Below are 24,774 nucleotides of genomic sequence, written 5' to 3' on the forward strand. Positions count from 1 at the left end.
GCCGAAAAGAGTGGTAGAAAACACAACCAGCAGGCTGACGGGCTTGTGTGTCGTCGGCGGGGAATGAGTCTTTGTGTTTCACGAGGGATGGGTCCTCGTGATTTGCAAGGGATGGGTCCTCATGGGTCACGAGGAGTGTGTCCTCGTGGTTCGTGAGGGATGCGTCCTCGTGGTTCGTGAGGAGCGAGTTCTCGTGGCATCTCCGCGGGGGCGCACTCCAATCTTGTGGGCCCGAAAACCTGCGGGACCCGCGCTTGGAGGGATGTATACTTGCTGTTGCGTTGGGAGATGTCGTGGAGGTAGACGATCCGTGTGGTGGTAGAAATGTCGAATACGGAGACCGTAAGCAGGTGCGTGGTCTGCGCCGCATCGATGTTCTTGGCGAACGGGGCTTCTACCTGAAGAAAGCACGAGGGCGGTTGCCGCTCCCTGTATTGCGGTAGCGACAGCGAAACAGCTGATGCTTCCATGGCGTGCTTCTTTTGTGAAAATCGTTCACAAAAATCAGGGTCCGGCTGCGTTACGTTCGTGAAAAACGGCTCACCTCCAGGCTGCGCTTCCTTTGCGAATACTTTCGCAAAGGCGGGGTCGCCAATGTAGGAATTGGTGTTCGTCGGTTGTTGTTTGTCGGTTGTTGTTCGTCGGTTGTTGTTCGCTGTGCTCTTCTTCTGCGAAAGCGTTCACAGAGACGGGGTTCAGGCGATGCGCTGCTTCCGTGGAAAACGTTCATGGAGACAGGGTTACCAATGTAGGTGTTGGACGAATTCGGCTGTGCGTGTCAGTCGTCTTCTGTGAAGACGAGGTTCAGGCTGTGCGTTTCTTCCGCGAAAAACGTTCACGGATACGGGGTCACCAATGTAGGTGTTGGACGAATCCGGCTGTGCACGTCGATCGTCTTCTGTGAAGACGAGGTTCAGGCTGTGCGTTTCTTCCGCAAAAAGCGTTCACGGATATAGGGTCACCAATGTAGGAATAGGTGTATTCCTAACTAAATCACTGAGGTCGACTCAGGAGAAACAATCCAATAAGTTTTTAATGAAGGATTTGACGAAGTACAGAAACCAACAAAGATCAATGCAGGAGTCTTGGAACAAGTTTTACCCCAGTGGGGACGCCATGAGGACTGACTAGACAGTCCGGAGGTTTGTGTGATGACGTCATCACGTTTGTGTCGTGACGTCATCGCGTTGCTCGCGTTTCCCACGCTTGGGCATCACGTGACTTGCGTCGTGACGTCATCGCGTTTGCCCGCGCTTAGGGCGGTCACGTCAGCGCGTTTACCCGGCACCCGGCACTGCAGCTGGCCGTTGCGGCCGAAGTCGGGAACGGGAGGCCGAACCGGGCCGGCAGCCGTCGCGGGAGCGGAAGGCCGAGCTGGGCCGGCTCGCGTCCTTAAAGGGGCAACGCCCCGTACAGGTAAACTGTGTGTACAAACATAGGTAAGTTAAAGGGAATTATGGAACATAAGTAAGGGACACCCGGTGGTACCGCTACAATATAAATGAAAGCTTAAAAAATGTTTAATATACAAAGAGTTAAAGGAATTTCAAATACCAGACCCAGGCATGTTGTTGTAACTTTCAAAAGGGGCAGTAGTTGCACAGAATGTTACAAAACAAATCTAAACAGTCCAATGGCATTAAAGCATAATTCAAAGTCAAAGCATGAAGTTCAGTAAGACAATTGCTATGACTTGTGTTTCACCAAAACAACAGTTCTGTTCAACAAAGCAACAGATATCTTGTGCATTTTAAGCATTCAAACGTTATTAATTAATTCTTTGAATAATGAAAAGCCAGGGCTGTCATCATTTCCTAGTGGTAAACTTTTCTTAAAATCCAACCCATGTTTTTGATAAAGAAATGCTACTGCAGTTTTCAAATGTTAATTGTATGGGTTGGATAATCAATGAATCGCCCAATCATCCTGGCATTCAGGTTGTATGAACACTGACACTGATCCCAGTAAAGTATTTGTGTGTGATTGCTGAAGTACTCAGAGAAAAAAACATGGAAAAGGGGCATAAAATTCAGGGTCTCTGAAGCAGGGTAGGTAAATATTGCATTATGAAGCAATGGAGGAAAATATAGTAAAGCAGACTTTGAAAAAATGTTTTTCATAACTCCGCTGTTTCATACAGTGAAGTGTGGGGGGGGGAACACAGATCCCATTCCCCCTCCCCCCTCCTCCTGGTACTTTCCGTGGCAATGTGTACATCAGTACTGTTGTAACTTTGTATCTATAGCTAAGTATAGGAAGTTCCCAGACGCTTCTCTCTGATCTGAATATATTTGTAAGATTGACGTCTGCACACAATTCACTGAAATGCCTGATGAATACACACCACATGTTTTAAAGCTTTTCTAGTTTGTTACTAGCTGAACTTAATAATGAACACCACATGGTGTCAGAATGGAAATAACACATTCTGAATTTACCAAATGGAGTAACTATTGACAGTGTGGCCACAGGGTTAGTGCTCAGGGTTAGGGCTAGGGGTTAGGGTTATTGGTTAGAGTTGGTAGTTAGGGTTAAAGTTAGAAACCGCTATTGACGCTGTTGTCACCAGACGCTTCCCTGGCCAGTGTCTTACTAGAGGTACAGAACACAAGAGAACACTTGAAGCCAGGAATGTAACTTCCTACAGAAAAATATTCTTTCAGCTAACCAATCTAAACTTATTTTAAACAGATAAAATCCAGATCTTATACTTTTGTTGCACAACTGTGTACAACACAGTTCTGACGAAAGGTCATCAACCTGAAACATTAACTCTGTTTCTCTCTTCACAGATGCTGCCTGACCTGTTGAGTATCTCCAGCATTTTCTGTTTTTATTGTGTACAACACTATGTGGCTTTATCAGCCAAAAAATCATTTTAATATGGAAAATTAAAATGTGAAGCATTGGAGATTCAGCTATTGCTAAATTCTGAAAACCTACAAAATGTGCCATTCCCAGTAAAACTAGTGATGGAAAGTACTCTAGCAGGCAATTGGAAAAGCTTTAAAAGAATATGGGGAAAATAAGAGATTGCTCATTAAGCAACCAAAGGATGTCAATACAGGTAGACTACCCTTTATCCGAACTTCCGAAAACCGAAACCCTCTAAAAACCGAAGGTTTTTTCGTTCAGCGTAAATCGTGCGCACGACATGACCAGAGTGGCGCACGACTTACGCTGAGCAGGGCAGAAGGTCACTGAGTTCCCTCCTGGGTAGGAGATTGCAGGCCGAGCCGGGCAGTGTGAAGGAGGTATACCGGGAGAGTGAACCCAACAATACAGCGGCCCGTCCGATAGCTGCAGCGGCCTGTCCGATATTCTTTTCTCCCCCCCCCCCCCCCCGACCCCCCGCCCTTTCGGATAAGGGATAGTGTATCCTTTATCCGCACTTCCGAAAACCGAAATCCTCTGAAAACCGAAAGTGTTTTCGTTCAGCGTAAGTCGTGCGCACGACCCCGGCCGACCCCGACCCCACCGCCGACCCCCACCCCCGACAAATTTCCCAGTCTTATAAAATACCTTCCGAAATCCGAAATTTTCCGAAAACCGAAACACGGCTGGTCCCGAGGTTTTCGGATAAAGGATAGTCTACCTGTACTGCTATATTAATTACCTGTATGGGCAGAGAGGCGCTAAAAATACTGGAAGGTCAGCTTGAGAGGTGAAGGTAAGATTGATATAGAGGTTCTTCTCAGTGAGATGGAACAATTTTATGTTCAAAAGACTAATCACGGATCACGAGATCATTATGATGATGGAGGATTCAGCAATGCTCACTAGACACGATGTAGTGCCAAGTACCAGAATGCCTTCAAAGGAGAGGGAAATTATAAAGCACTTCCAAATTGATGTCAATGTCCCACCTACATAGTTACCAGCCAGAAACCTATCTCTAGCTATAAAAGAACTTGTCAAGAAGCACATTATTTAGCTTGTTAATAGGAATGTTGTTGGATCATTTGGTGTCCCAACTTGAATGTGATGGTAATGAAACAGAATGGTAAAGTTTACCTGTGCAACAAAGGCCTCAAATGTAATCATTACCCAGTTTGAGCCATAGATAATGTTTTGCCTAAACTAGCGGAAGTGGAACTATTCACATTTGTAGATGCAACAAAAGGATTTTGGCATATTGTAGTTAGATGAGTCTCCTAACTTTTTTCTGCACTTTTTGTAAGATATATGTGGTTATTCATGGCTTTTGGAATCTCTTCAGCTATTGAGAAAGTTCAGCAAAAGTCTGGAAAGAGTTGCTATCATGGTGAAAGACATTTTAGTCTATGGCACAGAAGAACATGGCCATGATTAGAAACTGGAAGCCCTATTGAAGCAATGCCAAAGAAAAGATATCAAACTAAACAAGAATAAGATGAAGTTCAAGGAACAAGAAATGAAATATTTAGGCCATAGGTTTTCTGAAGATGGACAAATACCAGCTGCTGCTAAAGTTGAAGCAATTTAGTTGAAGTTGAAGTTGAAAGATACCTTTCCCACTGACAAACAAGGGCCCGTAATTTCCGATAGGTGGCTTCCTGTGTGCAGATGCCTCCTATCGGAAAAAAATCTACGAACTTACCTGAGGGCTCCCGAAGTCCGGACACTTCCGCTCCTAGGCCTCTCCAAAGTCAAAATGCGCAGGGCCCACGCACCCAGGGGCGCATGCGGTTCGCAAGCGTCCCTGGGATCACGTGGGCCAGGCCAGCCAATAGGATAAGGGATATTATCCCTTATATTTTATAATAGGATAAGGGAATCTTCCTTCATACTTTTGACAGATAGATCTGTCAAATATATGAATGGAGATCACCCCAAAAAGACACTAAAACATTAAATAATTTTTTTAAACCATAACATTTTAAAAATGAGTTAAAATTACATTAAATTAAATATTTTAAACAAAAATTTTATTTTTTGAAAAAAATAATTGAAGTTTTTTATGGGGCTAAAAATAAACTTACCTTTTTTAAAAGTATTTTTAAATTATAAATGAGTGAAAAATTTTTTTTTTTTTACTTTTTTCAACTCTTATGCTGGTAAAATCTGGCCTTTACCAGGCGTAAGATTTCTTGACAGATCGGAAATGCCGGTTTTCAGCACGTGCGCTTCGCATGCCTGAAACCGGCATTTCCGATGTCCCTACGGGTGAGTACACAGCCTGTACACACCTGTAGGCATCGGAAAATATGGGCCATTGTTTCTAGCGAATTCTTAGAATAACTATGAGCATTCAATTCCTCCACTTTGTGACTTACTGAAGGAAGAGGTTAAGTTTACAGAGAACTGTCACTGTACAGAAGATATCAAAAAGATCATCTTGCATAAGCATATCCAAGGGGCCTAATAGCTGTTTCAGGCGTATAGATCAGCCTTTACTAATATGGCGGCCGCCCGCCACATTGGATGCTTTGGCGCCCATTTTACATCTGATGAGTGGCACCAACAAATTTTTAGGCCTAACTCTCTGTTCATTCACACCCTTCAACATATTTTCAGTAAATGTTTGCTTCCATTCCTTGTTTTTTTTTTCTCTCCCAGAATGTATTACCTCACATGTAGCCATATTATAATACATCTGCCAGTTGCCTGGCTTTTCCTCTAACCTGTCTATGTCATCCATGAGTCTTTTACAGTCCTTGTCATTGTTTGCCGCTCCTCCTATTATTGTGTACTAGCTGGGGGGAGCCCGGCTTTGCCAGGGCTGTTTTGGGCTGGGCGGTTTAAATCGAGTGCCAGGCTTTGGGCCCTGTCTGTGTCCCTCTGTGAATCTGCTGGCGGGCAACATTTCTACCTTTTAATACCTTGAAAGATGAAAGTGAAAGTACTTATAAAACGTTTTTGGTAAATCTTATGTTATTTTTAAAAGAGAAACAAACTTTTTCAAAGCTGGATAAGGAGAGTAGTTTGAGCTGCAAGCAGTGAAAGAATGGCTGGCAGATCCCTGAGATGAAAATGATTAGTCCCGCCCACACACACACTTAATACCTTGAAAGATGAAAGTGAAAGTACTTATAAAACGTTTTTGGTAAATCTTATGTTTTTAAAAGAGATACTAACTTTCAAAGTAGTTTGAGCTGGAAGCTGCAAGCACTGAAACAATGGCTGCCAGATCCCCGAGATGAAAACGATTAGTCCCGCACACACACACACACACCGATTGGCCAACCATCAGGGGACCGTACTGTAGGATTGGTCAATCATGACGGCACAGGATTGGTCGAACCTTGACGTCAGTCAATTAATGCTAGCAGATAATGAGTTTAATTTTGAAGGTTTTTTGCATAAGGCGCGAACAATTTTCGTCCGACCGAAAAGTAAATATGCTTACCAGCGTCCCGGAAGCGTAAGCTTTCTTCGGAGGTAACGCGCGCGTAGGTACGCCGTATAACTTTCGAGCGCATAGCCGGACAGACGCACACCCGAAGACAGAAGGACAGACAGATCGACCGCTTTATATATATAGATAAGATATAGATATATATATATATAGATATATGCCAAGAACAAAACTGGACCAGCACTGACCTCCTGGGTGCACCACTTCCAACCCTTCTCCAGTCTGAGCAACATTAATTTATGCTAACTTTGTTCCCTGTCCGTCAACCAACATTCTATCCATGCTGCTGCATTTCCTCTTGTACAATGTGCCTTAATTTTTCTGACAATCCTCTTGTGAGAGACTTTATCAAACCCCTTTTGAAAATCAGTCGCCTCTTCAAAAAACTTAAATATGTCAAACACGACTTGTCTTTAACAAATCCATACAGCCTGTTCTTGATTAACTGGTGCATTTCTAAATGCTTACTAATTTTTCAAAGAGATGAAGCACAGTCATGCCACTTCAGAATCCAGTGTTGGTGATAGCATTCAAAAATGATTTATTTACCTCTGATGAACAAGCACCTAGAGATATATATATGTAGATGTGAGATATTCCTGCAGTTTCGAGCCAAATAGCAAAAGGAACTGCTTATTTGCCACCAAATACCAGCAAGGCCCTGGGAGAAAATAGAGTGTGATCTATTTGAAGCAAATGGAAGAAACTATCTCATTTATTCCAACTAATACTCTGATTTCTTTGACCCTAACCCTAACCCTAAATGCAGATTGTAATAAAAACAGAAAGAATATTAAATCATTAAGCTCATTTTATACGTCATGATATTACAAATGAGGTTATAACAGAGCACCACGATTTAACTCAAGGGAAATCCTACAATTCGCACAACAGTATGAGCTCAGTCACATCACTATTTTACCAAGGTATCCACAGTCAAATGGCCAGGCAAAGCTACTCCAAGGAAGAACACACAAATCTGGCACAGAACCTTGCTTTTCTTGACTGATGACATGCCAAATGAGATCCTGGACAGCTCATTAGCTCAAAGACTATTTGGCAGATGAACCAAGACACTCCAGCCTACAGCAAGCCAGCTTCTGAAACTGAGAGCAGTAAGTGATGTAAAAGAAAAGCTTAACCTCAGTAAAGCTAAACAGGACTTCTATAATAAAGGTACAATATAGTTTGATGGGCTTAGAGAAGGAAAAGTTACCAGATTTTAGCCAACAGGAAAATGGAAATGGCTACCAGCACAAGTGAAATAGCAAGTGGATATCATATTGTGAACTGTAATAACTGAAGATTGAAGGTATTTAGGAGGAACTGGAGATACCTTCATATCCATAGTTAAGTATAAGAAGTTCCATGAATGCACCTTCTGAACTGGAAATGTTAGTATGGCAACAGCACTCAGTTTACCACATTGGTGTTGAATGATGAACACCCCAGCCCCAATATTGCTCTTCCAAGTGCCTGGGGATTGTTCATTTCCTAGGTGCTATGAGAGGAAAAGAGGACAGAGACCTGTTAGGCATGTCAGCATCCCCTTAATATTGTCCCAGGATTTGCTGGACTTCCTTACACAGGTGGTCCAATCCCCAAATCTAGAACAGGCCTATAAGAATGACCAAATCCACCAAATTAGAGTACTCTGAGGCATGGAGAGACAGATTGCTCTTCAGGTGCGCTTCCCCTGTCCAGCACCCAGGTGATGGGTGTGGAGGAATATGGGTATCTTAAATCTTTCTTTAGTCAGAGTCAGTCCCGACATGTTTTGAAGTTCTAAAAGGGGAAAAATTCATCCCCTTAGCGCCGGCTGTTCGCGCCAGTAGATGGCGCTAATGCGGCGTTGAGAGCTGTAACAACAGCTGCTGTTGAATCCAGCGCCACAAGCCAAATCCGGACCCCGGTAGCACTGTCGGTAACAGCGATCACCGGGGACTTCACCACCATGGAGATCATGACATCAGTGAGTGTGTAACGCTCACTCAACACCCGATCTGTCAAATTGCTTCTCGCCACTTACCTCACCACCTGGAGTTAACGACAGGGAGAGCTGGCGTGCAGCACCAGGAAGTTGGCTCCAGGGGTATTATTTAAAGGGATCTGCCCCAGTCACTCGCACCTGACAGGTTAGTGAAGTTTCAGTGCCTGTGTGTTAGTTCCTGATACTGCAACAGTTTTATTTAGTGATTTGAAGGTTCTTTGGTATCAAGAGTGTTGTGGCAAGTAGAAAAGTGCAAAAATTATTCTTGAAAGATTCAACCTACAACACTTGCTAAAAGTCATGGGGGCTGTACTGGCTGTCCACCTTGCCCTCCAGGATCTATGGTGGAGGGAGCGGAGGCAACGAGGAAGACGGGAACATGTGCACAGAGGGAGGAGGAGGAAGAAGACAAGGAGAAAGAAGACGAGGAGGAGGAAGAAGACTAGGAACCGGAGGGAGGGAGGAGGCAGCCGGACAATCGGGCTTCTGGACAGGCGGTCCATGACCGGCTTATCAGACTACAATTTGAATAAATGAAACCCCAGATCCCCATTGCTCACCACATCCCCATTATACCATCCCTGTGTCATGCCGTATCACAGCTTCCTCCTGGGCGCAAAGGTGAAATGAGAAAGACCACAAAATATTTCAAACTCTTAATAAATTTATGCATATACATAATACACATCACATGCATTCTAATAATTAATGACTCTTGTGCCTGCCAATCATTGAATAGCTGTCATTGTGTACAAGGTGTGAGATGTGGGTGTGAGTGTTGGTAGGTAGAGATTGTTGGTGGGTAAGTGCTGGGGGTGTGGTGCATTGAGCAGTGTGTGAAGCTTGTGATACAGATGGTGGTAAGTAGCAATTGTTGAAGCCTTCACTCATCCTGACCACCAGTGTGAGCTCGTTAAACTTCCTCCTGCATTTTGTGTTGGTCCTGGGGAGCACAGTGCTGCCCGTGACATGGTGTGCCACCTCCCTCCATATAGTCCGGCAGACTTGTGGCGAGGGCCTCCTGCCAGTTGGTACATGAACGCCCGCCTTCTCTCCACCGCTAAAGCCAATGCCTCCAAAGCTTCCTCGGAAAAACTCCGGACTCTCTCCCTGGGACGGCGATCTGCCATCAGCATTTGTAAATAAGTGCTCCTTCTCTTTGTCCTTCTGAGCTGCCACACATATTGCTTTTATTTTTTTTAACTTTTTTATGTGGTCTTTTGTCTATTTTTACAATATCTTTGTAGTTGTGGTGAAACCTTCTAGTTTGGCTGTTGAGGCAGCTGTACACCCAACAATGCTGAGAATGAGGTGCTGCAGCATCAATGGACCTCCCCTTTAAGCAGTGAAAAAAGCCTGTGGCAATCATTATTTGCGTTTAGACTACAGCTGATATTGCTCCATCTTTTCAGTGTAACGCCAATGAGCTTGGGTTTTTAGACAAGATTTATGGCTCCAATCATTTTAATGAGGAGTGAGGACAAATTTTGCGTGCAGTCTAGACGATTTTCACCTGGCGCTAATTCACCATTTTTAGTCTAAACACTGCCCATTCCTTGGCTATAATGAATTTCTAGCCCAAAGTCTTTTCTAGTTTCCTATTAATTGAACTTAATAACAAACACCACAGAAAGCACAGTGCATAAAAATTCCAAAGCCATGTTATGAGTCACTCCTTAATGGAGCTGCCACACACATTGTTGTTCTTTTTTTACTTTTTTATGTGATCTTTTGTCTATTTTTACAAAATCTTTGTAGTTGTGAAATCTAGTTTTGTAATTTTGAATAAGCTGTACATTAATAGTCTTTAACGAGCAAAGCTTTTTAAAATTTACTTTTTGTTAATTTTCTCGAATCCAGAGTAATATAAACACATATGATTTATCTGTTAGCACCTCCCACTGGCATTCATAAAAATGAATTATGATCCTTTAATCTGGATTTTCTGATTGGACATAAGCCCCTTTGGAAGTGAGGTGGTGCAGGATGAGAACCCACTCAACCTTTAGTAGACTGAATTTACATGTAATTCCAGAACAGTCTCAATAACAATAGAGATATATACGGATGATGGTTCTGTATGTCACACTGGGACCCTCCCTCCATCTTCCCTCAAATGGTTGCACATGTAGCAGAAAGAGTACAGTCTATGCTGCCCATTCAGTTCCAGATGCGAGGGCCATGTCAATCCCAAGAGGTTTTTATGCACACAAAGCAGCTAGCCAACTTTCACATCCCTATCAGGAAGCACGCTATCATGAAACCTTTACAGAATGCTTCTAGATCTATCCAGGTACCTAAAGTACTGCTTCAACATGAATGGTGAGCTCAGTGATTATTCTGGTGGATGATAGCACCTCATTATCCCTGTGTTCTGATGTGTCATGAGTTATGGCTCCAGAAGATAGCTTTGACTGCCTAGCAGATACCTGGAGACTTGCCTTTATGGATCAAATATTGGTGGGACCATAAAATGAAGGCATTGTGACAGATACCTGGGAAGTGAGCCTTGGTCGGTATAGTCCAGTGGTGATGTTGCAAATGAGCTGAAAGTTCAGAGTGGACTACTTTCTGATTATGTAGGTAATGGCATAGTGTAATGGAGCACTTGGTGGAACATTGGTCCAATCTATATATCCCCTGTAATTTCAGGAATACTGTCATTTTGTAAAATTGCACAGCCCTCACATGCTGCTGCCAGTTATCCATGGGCAAGATGTGAAATTGCCTGCTTAAGCAAACGGGGGATTAAATTGGTTAGACCCAAAAACAGGCGTAGGGATCGCAATGCGCGATTAACCCGCACCCATTCAGTGGAATGCAAGCAGGAAGCCAACTTTGTGCTGCCTGTTGATTATAATGATTTCTGCTTGCAACCAGCGCTAGCCACAGTGTTCATTGGCTGCACATATCAGCAGGGGGCCCAATATGGTTACATCCTAGTACTAAAAGCTAGCCTGCACTACTTAAAGCTAGCCTGCACCTCTTAAAGGGAAGGTGCATTGTGGCTGCTGGAGGCACTGAGATCATTGGAAATAGTGTGATGCGCAACAATCAACATGGCTGACCATGGGAGAAAGCGAGCAACAAGCTGCACTGGAGGTCTTGGTGGAAGAGGTGGAATGGAGGAGAGATGTCTTATATCCATAGTAGGGTGGGAGGCCCTCCAGACACATGCTCAGAAGGCAGTGGCAAGAGATAGCAGAGGAGGTCAATGCCAAGAGTATAGCTCCAAGAATATGGATGCAGTGCAGAAAGAAGTTTAATGACCTCATACAAGTGGTCAAAGTCTGTGAATGCATCTTCAAATGCCATATCCCATCAACTGCACCACGAGCCTCAGCCACTGCTCAATTCACCACACCCTCATCACTCACCTACCAACAATCTCTATCAATCAGGACTCAGACCCAACATTCATATGCTTCACCTCACCCTCACACACTTCGCAGTGTTGCAAGCCTCAAATCCACATCTCACAGCTTATGCACACTGCCAGCTATTCAACCAAGACAGCCACATCACCCACACAGATTGCACAACAGTCACGGACATACTTCCCCCTCTCTTGCAGGAGATGGTGGTGCACAACCAGGGGCAGCAGGAACTAACCGAAGGGGGAGAGGTGCGCCTGCATGTTCTAATCCCCATGGAGAAGATGGCACTGGCCATTATGGGGAGGGCCATTGCTGAGGCCGTGGCCACTGGCAGGACTGAAGCCATTGAAGATGAGGGTATCCACATACCTAATCCTCCTTCTCTCATCCCACTTCTCCCTCATCCCACAATCTCTTCTGACAGAGAAGCTGCCGATGGTATAAGCATCTACTTCTTACTTTCTCCACTCCCATCACCACAACCCTACCCTTGTTTCATTTTCCCTTTTTCCTTTCACATACCCAAGAGCTGCAACCTGTCCAAGCAGTGGAGGAAGAGCAAGACGACAGTGAAGATGAAGACACACCGTCACTCGATTTCACAGTCGCAGCCACCAGCTCAGATATTGACATTGTGTGTAATTTAGAGGATAGTATTGAGGTGGGATTTGCTCATGGTGAGACACCGGGCACAAGTGCTCTGTAGCCAGGGCAGGCGAAAAGGGCAGTGCAGGTGCCAGCTCACTGGAGGGAGAGGTCGCACATGAGTTCTGCTGCAGAGGACTCAGATGAGGTCATCGATGGGCCAGGCTGCAGACGAAGGCTGATGGGTGTACACATCCAAATGCTTGGTGCACTGGGAACCCTGCTGGAAAGCCTTCCCTCAATGTCAAGGAGCATGGAGGAGCACCTACTTGGCACAGGACTTTGTGCAAAACTTGGAGCTCATCCTTTCCAACATGAAATGGGTGGCCACCTTCATCAACACACCTGTGGAGCCAACCATGATGCAGCGTCTGATGGCCGATGTATCAGCTTCCATTGCAGCACGAGCAACATCCACCCAACAACTGAAAGCTGCAGTTGAAGATCAAACTGCTGCGATGCAATCTCAACTTGTTGCCATGTAAGCTCAGACTGCTGCCATCATGGCTCTGGATACCACTGTGCAAAGGGGCACCCAGGGCATCACAGCACTCCTGCAATCTGTTCTCCAATAGATCTACTTCCTAAAAATCCTCTGCAGATATGGCCTCCTGCTGAGACCCCTTCTCCCCATCCTCCTCCTCCCTCTTCTAGCAGCTTGTCCTGCTCTGTGTGGCATCTGCTCATTCTACCAGTCATGCTCAATGCCAAGAGGAAGGCCTACTGACCCACCCATGTCTGTGAGCAACTGGTCTGTGCAGAAGCTTTTAAGTCACCAAAAAAGTACTTCAGCACCTGCCAGACTACTCTCTGTAGACTATTGAAACTTTAACCAACTATAGAAAGCACCCAAAACTCAGAGAATTTCAGCAACAGCCAGAAGAAATAAACCAGCAACTAACCTGTACGTTGTTGATGATCCCTTTAAATAATGCTCGTGGGGGTCCTTCATCCTGCTTAACACGTGTTCAGCTGTGCGAAGTTAGGCTAGAGCACAGCTCTCCAAAATGGCACTCCATATAAACTGCTAACTAGCAGACACGTTGTTGGGTTTGCCTGGTTATGCCCTACACATCATCAATGAACATTTCAGTCTCTCCAAAAAGAGAAAAATGACAGCACTGATTGGAGGCAAGCTGCAGTGAACACAATTTTGGTACTAATTTAAGAAGCATTAAGACATACTCCACTGTCACTGGATTAAAAGCGTCAACTGAAGGAAAATTATGTTCTTGAGGGGAAGTTCCATTTGTTCTTTGATGACAAATTTTGTTTTAAAATTGTTTCTAAATTCTAAAGAATTAATTTTGTTCAAAGGGCTACAGAAGAGCAAAGCAATGGGATTAGTTTTGGATTAATACATTAAAGGGTAAACATAGACATAATAGGCTGAATGGGCACCAACAGTGTTATGTCCGTGTATCTTAATGTTCTGTCCTTCAATAATCCGACAACAGACTGCAGGGAACGATTCAACAGGTGTTTACTGAATGAGGGTTACTCAGGGTTTATATACAGGTGTGGTCACTGCCGGTACCACAGTATACAGGAGCTGTAAAAAGTAGTTCTCTCCCTTAAGGTATATATACATTACAATTCCTCCCCTTTTAGATTAACAGTACCATAATACTCATTTAACAATTAACATTTTTAATATACAATGTTATATGAAAATAGTCCATTCATATATTCAGTCTCTGGGGAGGCTTCCTGATTCTTTCTGGATAACGCCTTTCCCGAGTGTCTCGCTCTTGGGGCGGAGGCGATTCTAGCACCCTGTCGTCAGTTGATTCATCAGCTTCCAATGCTATTGTTTCTGAGGTAGATGCGACCTGTACATCGGGTTCCTCACCAGGTACGTATGGCCGAGACATGGGGTTGACTCGTTCCTGTGACTCTAGGATCTGGTCAGCATGGCGTCTCACAATGTTCTCCCCAACATCCACTGTGTACATTAGTGGGCCCTGCCGTGTGCATATCGTTCCTGGTTGCCATTTCTCTGCTCGGTAGTCGCGGGCCAAGACTGGTTGCCCTACATTGAAGCTCCTTGTCGGCTTCTCATTGATGTGCTGCAATTGCTTACTCTCAACATCTCTTCGTACATTTGGTCTGAGCAAATCCAGACGAGATCTCAACCTTCAGTTAAAGAACATCATGGCCGGGGCCTGGTTGGTGACAACATGTGTCGCATTTCTGTAGGCGAACAGGAAATTGTCCACCTTATGCTGCAGTGGAATGTCGTCATCGCACATGACCTTTACTGCTTTTTTAAAGGTTTGTACGAACCTCTCAGCCAATCCATTTGTGGCTGGATGATAAGGGGCGGATATGTAATGCCTTACCCCATTCCTTTTCATAAATCTTCGAAACTCTTCGGACACAAACTGTGGTCCGTTATCAGAGCAAATCTGCTCTGGCAAGCCGTTCCTGGCAAAAATGGTCCGTAGGACTGCAATAGTTTTCTCCGTGGTGGTGGAGGACATTTTGATCACCTCAGGCCATTTTGAGTGCGCATCCACGGCTATTAAAAATATTGAGTCCATGAATGGACCAGCAAAATCAATATGCACCCGTTGCCATGGAGATGAGGGCCACTCCCATGGGTGTAGAGGGGCCTGTGGTGGTGCATTTTGGACCTTCTGGCATCCTGAGCAGCTCTTTGTCAGGTCCTCGATTTGCTGATCGATCCCTGGCCACCACACATAAGCCCTAGCAAGGCTTTTCATTTTCACCCCTCCCAGATGACCTTCGTGAAGCTCATTGAGCACTCTCTCCCTTAACTTGGGTGGAATTACCACTCGGGATCCACACATCAAGGTCCCCTGGCATACTGACAGCTGTTCTCTTCTGGATGAGAATGCTGGCAACAGTGAGTCGCCATGTGCTGGCCATCCCTTCACCGTCAAATCATATACCCGAGACAGTGTCGGGTCATTTCGGGTCTCCTTCTCTGTACCAGCGTTAGTTACTGGCAAGCATTCAATTATAGTCGAATGAAATATTTCAACAGGATCCACTGCTGGTGCTTCCTCCGCAGTAGGCAGTGGCAGGCGTGATAGCCCATCAGCATTTCCATGCTGTTTCGTGCCCTTATACTCGATTTCATATTGGTGCGCCCCTAGAAAAAGGGACCATTTTTGTAGCCGTTGCACAGTGATCACCGAAACGCCCTTCTTTGGATTAAAGATGGAGACAAGTGGTTGGTGGTCAGTCAGCAAGGTGAACTTCTGCCCGTGCAGATAGTGATTGAACTTTTTCACTCCCCACACTAGGCTGAGGGCCTCCCTGTCAATCTGGGCATAGTTACGCTCGGCTGAGGTTAGTGACCGAGACGCAAAGGCTACTGGCCTCTCCGAGCCGTCCGGGAATTTGTGCGACAGCACCGCTCCAATGCCATAGGGTGATGCATCACACGTCAACCGAATTGGTAGTGCTGGGTTGAAATGAGCCAACACCTCTTTTGATGTGATCAATGCTTTGCTCTTCTGGAAAGCTCGTTTACATTCGTCACTCCACTTCCACGGTACCCCCGTTTGCAGTAGGGTGTTCAGTGGGTGTAGTACGGTAGACAAATTCGGCAAGAACTTATGGTAGTAGTTCACCAGCCCGAGGAACGAACTCAGTTGTGACACTTTTTCCGGTGCTGGAGCCTTGACTACTGCCTCAATCTTTTCAGGGGACTTATGTAACCCCTCTTTATCAATAACGTGGCCACAATACAAGATCTGCTTCTGGAAAAACTCGCATTTGTGGCGATTAGCTCGGAGCCCATATTCCTTCAATCTAGTGAGCACCTGCTCCAGGTTGGCGAGGTGATCACTGTCATTTTCGCCCGTGACCAGGATGTCGTCCAAATAACACTGGGTCCCTGGAATCCCTTGCAGGACTTGTTCCATTGCCCTTTGCCAAATAGCCGGAGCTGATGCTACCCCGAACACCAGCCGGTTGTATTGGTAGAGACCTTTTATGAGTGTTGATCGTGAGGTACTGTTTCGAGGCTTCTTCTACCTCCATTTGCAGGTACGCCTGGGCCAGATCAATCTTAGTGAAGCGTTTCCCTCCAGATAGCGAGGCGAAAATATCTTCAATCCGCGGAAGCGGATAGTGTACTGTGTGAAGGATTGGGTTCACTGTCACCTTAAAGTCCCCACAGATGCGAACCTTCTTTGGTTCCCCAGGCGTATTACTCAATGACCTCTTCATTACAGGAACGATGGGTGTAGCCCACTCGCTCCAGTCCACTTTGGACAGTACTCCTGAACGTTCCAAACCTTCCAGCTCTGCTTCGACGGCTGGGCGGATCGCATAAGGTACCGGTCTGGCTTTAAAAAACTTTGGGCTTGCATTTTCCTCTATTTTGATCATCGCCGTTATGCCTTTTAGTGTTCCGAGTCCCTGCTGGAACACTTCTTGTGCGTCAGTTAGCATTTTTGACAGTCGTCCAGGTGTGACGTCGTCATCCTTTTTGGCATCTACAGTCAGTGCTTGTATGGAATGCCAATCTAGCTGTATCTTTCGGATCCATTCACATCCTAGTAGCAGTGGCCCTCCATCTGGCAATACATATAGGTCCATTTTTGCTGTTTCCTTGCCGTTATATATAACGTTCACCCTTATTTTTCCTTTGGGGTAGACTTTTTGCCCCGTGTACGTCTTCAAGACAATCTTTGTATCTCTCAAGGGTATATGTGAGAATAGCCGCTTGTAGTCCCTTCGGTTTATGACTGTTAGGGCTGATCCTGTGTCCAATTCCATTTTCACTTGGACTCCTGCTATCTTGAGCGTGACCCAGATAATTTGCTGATCCTCCGTTTTGATCACATTATGTAGTTTCAGACAACCCAGCTCCTTGCTTCCGGAGTCTGTATCACTCTTCTGTTCGTCTGAACTACTCTCCGTCACCTTATGTACCTTCTTGTACTTCTCCTGTGGAGATTTCTTGCTGCTGGTTTTCTTTCCCGACCTGCAGACTCTTGTTATGTGTCCTACTTTTCCACACTGTCTGCACATTTTGTCCTTGAACCAGCAATCATTATGGTCGTGTGTTGTTCTGCCGCAGCGATAGCAGTTCACTGTTCCGTATGACATTTCATTTGTGCCATATTCTTGCGGTCTCCGTTGTATCTCTGCAGCGCCCCATGCTGCTGCTTCATGTGATACTGCAATGCTGAAAGCCTTGTCCAGCATAAGATCCTTTTCTGATAGAAGCCGTTTCTGGGTTCCTTCACTTTGAAGCCCACACACAAACTTGTCCCTTAAAGTATCTGCTAGTCCCGTTCCAAACTGGCAGTGTTTTGATAGCTTGCGCAGTTCCGTTAAATACTCAGCATTACTTTCATCTTTATGCTGGTTCCTTTTGTGAAACTTAAATCTTTCTGCTATCAGCAGCGGTGTGGCGTTTAAGTGGTCCTGTAGGATTGACACTATGTTTTCAAAATCCTTTTCTACTGGCTTCTCTGGGGTTACTAGGTTTCGTAGTAAGCCATACGTTTTGGCACCCATTGAATTCAACAATACCAACGCTTTCTTGTCATCTGGCACTTCATTCGCCTTGCAGTATACTTCTATGCGTTCGACATATGTCGTCCAATCTTCGACTTCATTGTCGAACGCTGTGATACTGCCACTCTTCGGCATTTTTGGGTGTGGTTAGACTGGCTTAAAATGGCGTCTCCCGCACTTTCCTTTCTTCCCCGCTGCGGCTTAAAATGGCGTCTCCCGCGCTGCTGCCAACACCGCTCTCGGCGGTCCTCGTGGCAAATGGCGATGCCCTATGTGTTTCGTGCGCTGCTCCTGCGTCGCTGCCAATGCCGCTCTCTGCGGTCCTCGTGGCAATGGCAGCGCCTCGCGTTTTCCTGCGTGCCTCTCTCTCCCGTTGACGCTGCTCGGCCCTTGACCACCGGCTGCGCTCTGCTCTCTCTCGCCTCTCTCCCCCGTTGACGCTGCTCGGTCCTGAACACCAGCTGCGCCCTGTGCGCTCTGCCCTCTCTCTCTCCCCCATCGACGCTGCTCGGCCTTTTTCTGTGCCGCTCGGTCGGGCTCTAGCCCGTCGCTGTCCGGGAAGTGTCTGCGCAGTACCTGTTGCCAGCCCATTTCGCTGGACCACCGTGACTGGAAAGCCAAGCCTGGCTCTCGACAGCCTCCCCTGCGATGCTCAAATCTCCGCTGGATGACTGGGCGGTTGCCCGTGGTCGACGCCCGTGCTTCTGGACTCGACCTCCTTCCACTGTTCTCCAGGAGCGAATCCCTGGGAGGTGATGCAGAGTCGCAGGTAGGTTCGAATCTGCGTCATCGCCAATGTTATGTCCGTGTATCTTAATGTTGTGTCCTTCAATAATCCGACAACAGACTGCAGGGAACGATTCAACAGGTGTTTACTGAATGAGGGTTACTCTAGAACTAGAACTAACTGTACAGATCACTACTTAGGGTTTATATACAGGTGTGGTCACTGCCGGTACTACAGTATATACAGGAGCTGTAAAAAGTAGTTCTCTCCCTTAAGGTAATATATACATTACATACATTACAAACAGCAATGTAAATTTATACGGTTCAATCAGATTATACTGGCACAGTAAACATCGATATATTTCCAAAATCTCATGTAGTCACACAAGCTTCGATTTTCTAACGCTTTTCATTTGGAAAATGGGTGTAAATTGGTCAAAACGGACTAGAAATTGGGCTGGAGAACTGGCATCCCAATTCTGTGCCCATTAAGTGCCCCATGCAAGTCTCCACCAGTGGTGCCCACCAGTTTAATAGTTTTCATGTGTAAATGTCCCAATGACATACTGATGTCTTTGATGCCATCAAATCAGCACGTCATGATCTGCCTGCTCTGCATACATCCAGTGGACGTTAGTTGTGCACGTGCGCACTTTTACCAAGAAGTGAGCGTGCATGCTGCGGATGCCATTTTGGAATCTTAAGGGGCCTTGTAGCGCCCAAAAAACAGGTGCTACCGAACCCAATTTCACCTCCAGGGTATCCATGAATTGCTTTGCTCATTTATATACTGTGGATGGGCTAACATGGGGTGATGCCACCAGTAACACCAGAGGCATTTAACATTTTTTTGACATGAACAGCCATTGGCTTTGCCACACCTGTGAAAGTTTTGGCTACATGTCTTTTTGTAGCTTGAGAATTGCAGCCTGTGCAAGCGTTAGTCCTCTGATAGATGGAGGTATGTGTACCTCGGTCTATAAATACAGGTGTGACAGTGACAGTGCCAGCAGATGGGTCCTGAATGCTTCTGGTGCAGTCTTTCCTACCTTGTTATCCGCTATTGGTCATTTTCCTCTTTCTCCAAAAAATGCAAGTACAGATTCCTATGGAGAAAATTCATTAGGGTACTATTAATGAGTTTGGGACAAAATTGGGACTGGCCAAATGGTTACCACATAGGTAACTGAACAGCTAAGTGACAACAAGTAGAAATTTTAAAAAAAGACACAAGAAATAAAGTTAACAAAAGGGTTGCAAATTCCCATTGCAATTTCCAGGTATTGGTCTTTTTATGTGGGCAGGTTCATGAAACAGCGATATCCCAGCTGAATACAGGGAAATTGCATCAAGGACATCAGTATGACATTGGGGCATTTACACAAGAAAACAATTAAACTGGTGGGCGCCACTGGTGGAGATTTGCATGGGGCACTTAATGGGCACAGAATTGGCATGCCAGTTCTCCAGCCCAATTTCTAGTATAATCTGACTGAACCGTATAAATTTACAGCACAGTTGGTGCCCATTCAGCCTATTATGTCTATGTTTACCCTTTACTGGATTAATCCAAAACTAATCCCATTGCTTTGCTCTTCTGTAGCCCTGTGAACAAAATTAATTCTTTAGAATTTAGAAACAATTTTAAAACAAAATTTGTCATCAAAGAACAAATGGAACTTCCCCTCAAGATCATAATTTTCCTTCAGTTGATGCTTTTAATCCAGTGACAGTGGAATATGTCTTAATGCTTCTTAAATTAGTACCAAAATTGTGTTCACTGCAGCTTGCCTCCAATCAGTGCTGTCATTTTTCTCTTTTTGGAGAGACTGAAATGTTCATTGACGTTGTGTAAGGCATGACCAGGCAAACCCAACAACGTGTCTGCTAGTTAGCAGTTTATATGGAGTGCCTCAGCCACTACGAGCGAGTTTAGGCAGGACAGCTTTCATAGCTGTCTCTCAAGTATTGAATGCCACATTCTTTATGAAAACCATTTGACCAATCTTTTCTTTTGTTTGGATAGGGAGAAGAGCCAGAGGAACTACGTGCCATTTTCATTATAAAATCTTGCATAAATGTTGCAGTGATGAGCTTCAACACAAGTTCTCTTTGCAAACAAGTTTTGGTCTGGATTTTCATCAAGTTAAAAGTAATATTTTTAATGGTGCATTCGCATCTTCCTAAGTCCATAAATGGCAGTCAAACATAACTTGCATAGTGGCTAACTTATTAGAATATGCACAATCTAGAACATCAAAGCTCATGATGGCATAGCGACCAAACCTCTGCAAATAGTGTTTCACTGTTGCTGGAAGCAATGTACAAATTGAGGAAACTTCTGAAATTTGAGCCCATGACTACCTGTTGATTACAAGAGACCATAATCAGCATGTCAAACTATTTAATTAATCTGGATAGTCAAAGGAGCATTTAGTTACAAACTTAATTAGTTGGCAGGAATCAGTGATATACCTCAGGCATTAGGTTTTGAAGTGTAGACTGTGCAACAAAGAAGGTTGTGAAATTATGGTCATTCTTAATTTTTAGTCAGTTTCTAAATTTCTGGACAATTTGAGATATTATAGTGTAGAAATTATTATTGGCATTATCAGTGGCTAAACACTTATGTGTTTATATGACATTTCTGTGCCTACTATTTTTGTGCAGGCGTTAAGCCATTCATGTGAAATAGGATAATGCTAAACAGCAAGCAGAGGGATGTCATACTAAAGCTTTAACTGTTTATCTGTTAATATTGCCAACCATGTTTTCAAGACTTTGTTTTTTTTGAAACAGCTAAGTCCATGGAGAGTACTTTTTGTTCAAAGTACTCTTTTTTTCAGCAGAGTAATACTCTCAATACATTTTTATTTGAAGCTTTTGTGAAAATATCAATATTCTCTTATTTACATTGATATGCTGCTAAACCACCCAACTCATAGAGTTGATTTCCAGTGTCCCCTGTGCCTCCCAGACCTGCTCAATTTGAAACAACTGTGGCATTACCTGAAAGCTGGTTAGAAGCCATGAAACCTTGGAGACTACGCTACCGATTACAGAATTTGCCTCTCCAGCCACCATCATGGTTTCGCATAACTCCATAGCTCCAGAGTTTCTCTCACACCAGCCAAAATAACAAAATATTACAGCACAGAAACAGGCCATTCGGCCCAACAGGTCCATGCTGATGTTTGTGCTCCACAAGAGCCTTCTCCCACCCCTCTTCATCTAAGCCCATCAACATACCCTTCTATTTCTTTCTCCCTTGTGTTCTTATCTAGCTTCCCCAAAAATGCATCTATGTTATTCGCCTCAACTATTCCCTGTGGTAGCAAGTTCCACATTCTAACTATTCTCTGGGTAAAGAAATTTCTCCTGAATTCCCTATTGGATTTATTAGTGACTAACTTATATTTATGACCCCTAGTTCTGGTCTCGCCCGCAAGTAGAAACATCTCTTACAGGCCCCATCAATTCATATGGAGCCACTCCAGAACACATGAGAATGCTTACAATTAGTAATGTCACCAGTACCACCTAGCAGTGAGGGAGATCTAACACAAGAGTTTCCATGCAGGTGATAAAATTGACATTTCAAAATAGCCAACAAACTTCTCCTGAGTTCATTATTTTACCTATAACAGATGTAGCCAACCAATCAACGCTCAAGAGGTAGAAAAATTAAACTGTATACCTGCAAAGAGCCGCAAGTTTTAAATAGATGTATCTTAGTTATAGGCATGGACCAAACTCCTTAGTACCTGTAGCTCTCACTTTACAGGCTGTCTCTACACTCTAATGATGCTGGGACTAGGGCCAGTTGAAACACCCACCTTGAATTTGGATGAGTTCCAGAAAGTGCTATTCAGGCTAGTTTTTTTTGTTTCACTGTGGGTCTCTCTCTGCTGCTAATCTGCTTTCAGGCTTTTTCTCTCTCTGGGCTGGTCTCAAGGCTCTTACTGATTTTCAGGGCTTTTTCTCTCCTCCACCAAGTGTTCTTTTGTCATGCCATTATGATCTTAGCTTGGCTCAGTTAGTAGTACTCTTGCCTCTGAGTCAGAAGGTTGTGAATTCAAGCCCCACTTTAGGAGTTAAGTACATAATACAGTATTGAAGGGGTGGTGCATTCTTGGAGGTGTCATCATTTGGATGAGAAATTAAACTGAGATTTTGTCTGCTTGTTCTGGTGATTCAGATGACAATGTCTCTTTTTTCCCTGGGCCTTGCTCTGTCTATGTTTTTATTTTACTTTCTCCCTCACTCACTCATCAATATAATTTTCCTACACTCCACGCAGATACTGAACCAACTAGCTCTACTCCTGCTCAGCCTTCCATCACTCTACATTCCTGGATTTTCTGTATGTTGGCTTTTATCCAGTCTTTGAAAAGAACATCCTGCCCTGCACTCCCACTGGCCCTGTTTGGATCCATCAATACAGACCGCCTGTTTTGTTGTTGCTGATCATATCCTTTGTTATTCTGAAGCTCCTGTAAGGAGGGTTCCAAGCAAAGCACTGAAAAAGCTGACTTCAGTTTAGAAGCGCATTGCATGTAGCTTGTGACTGGCCACATCTACACTATGACATTAAAGAGTTATTTAAGTGTTCATGCTAAACTTAGCTTACAATTATTTTTTTTAATTCTAATTTCACTGAAAATGGTTACATCATCAAAAATGTTGTTAGCCATTCGCATGTGCATTTTGACTGTTGCTACAGACCTGAGCCCACAACTTCTATCTTCCTACTTTGATCTTCAAGGCCCTGCTCTCCTCTTCCCCTTAACCGGCCATGACTCTTTTCATCTCTCCCGCTCAGGTTCTTTTCCCCCCATGATCCTTAACCCTACCTATCACTACTTCTCATCTTACCTTTGCCTGTGCTCCTGCACCAGGCTTGCTTCCCCCTTGAACAAGCCTATAGCTACCCTCCAACCTCCCTTGGCATTCTCTGACAGGCTCATTGTAGCACCCATTGCTACCGCCTAAAGAGCTACAACTCTAAACGCTCCTTCCTTCATTGTCACTGATTTTCTCACCCAGTGTACTCACTGGAGGCTAACCCCATCAACCTCCTTCTCATCTTCTTCAGCCCACCCATTACAACCAACCCCTGATCTCTGCTGGCAGATCAACAATCACCTCCTCCTCCACATTTCCCTCCAGAAAGTCCACTCACTCATGAACAAGGCCTTTGACATCAACAATCTCATTGTGGGCGATTCTATTGACATGCTAGCCTTGATTGAAACTTGGCTCATGGGTGGTGACACCTTTCCTATTGCCAAAGCTTCCCTGCTTGGTTTTAATTTCACTATTTGGCCCACCAAACTGCTGTGTTAGTGGTGTGGCCTTTATCACCAAGCCACAAATTGGTTTCACTCCCTACTCCTCTAGTACATTCTCCTTCAAGCAATTCACCCTGCTCTACCCCTTCAATTCTTCTTTGAAATCCGTGTCATCTATTACACCCCCAAGGCCTAAACCAAATTCCTCACCATGATATTTTCCCTTTTTTCTTTCCTCAGTTTCTGCACCAAGTGACTCCTCATCTTTGGTGATTTCAATCTCCGGTCCCCTTGCCCTCTTTCCTCCAAATTCACTGTTCTCCTGTTCTCTCTAAACTTCTCTCTCCATATAAACTCCTCTACTCATGATTATGACTACTCTTTCGATCTTGCCTCTCACATGGCCTCTTCACTTCTGTGGTCCTGATCATCAATAAGGCTATCTCAGCCATCTCCTCATTACCCACATCCCCCTACCCTCTTTCAATGTCACTTCCTTCAGCATCCGCTTATAGAGAAAAATATCTCCTATGTCATTTACAACTGCACTTTTAAACTCCCAACTGCCAAGCCTTTGGCCTTCCCTCTGCCACAATATCTCTGCAGCTGTTAATTTGCTGAACCACTCCGTCATTTTTAATGCTCTTATTTCCAGTGAAACCTTCACTGTCTCTCACCCCTCCTATTCCCTCTGGTATGGCCCCTTATCTATGCTTCCTCAAGTCAGAGAAGCACAGAAGCGTATTTGACGCACAACTGCCTTAGCTATCCATGGTATGCTTTGGCTTGTTCACATCTTGGGCCTCATTCTCCTCTACTAAACCATCCAATATTTTAGAATCAACTTGGAGGGCACCCCTATGTCCTTACAAACTACCACCCATCTCCAACCTCTCTTTCCTC

General features: G+C 44.6%; 1 protein-coding gene across 1 annotated transcript in view; it reads left to right on the plus strand.

The window, feature by feature from the left end:
* The first annotated feature begins 1,378 nt into the window (after positions 1-1,378).
* LOC147120410 (formin-like protein 2) overlaps positions 1,379-24,774 on the plus strand; it is a 375,571-nt gene continuing 352,175 nt past the window's right edge. Inside the window, exon 1 of the mRNA XM_085986300.1 lies at positions 1,379-1,439. The gene's annotated coding sequence lies outside the window, so the exon portion shown is untranslated. The remainder of the gene's footprint in view (positions 1,440-24,774) is intronic.

The sequence above is a fragment of the Somniosus microcephalus genome, chromosome 4, assembly GCF_052327205.1.
Source record: "Somniosus microcephalus isolate GS21.2 chromosome 4, FLI_Smic_1.0, whole genome shotgun sequence".
Taxonomy (NCBI): domain Eukaryota; kingdom Metazoa; phylum Chordata; class Chondrichthyes; order Squaliformes; family Somniosidae; genus Somniosus; species Somniosus microcephalus.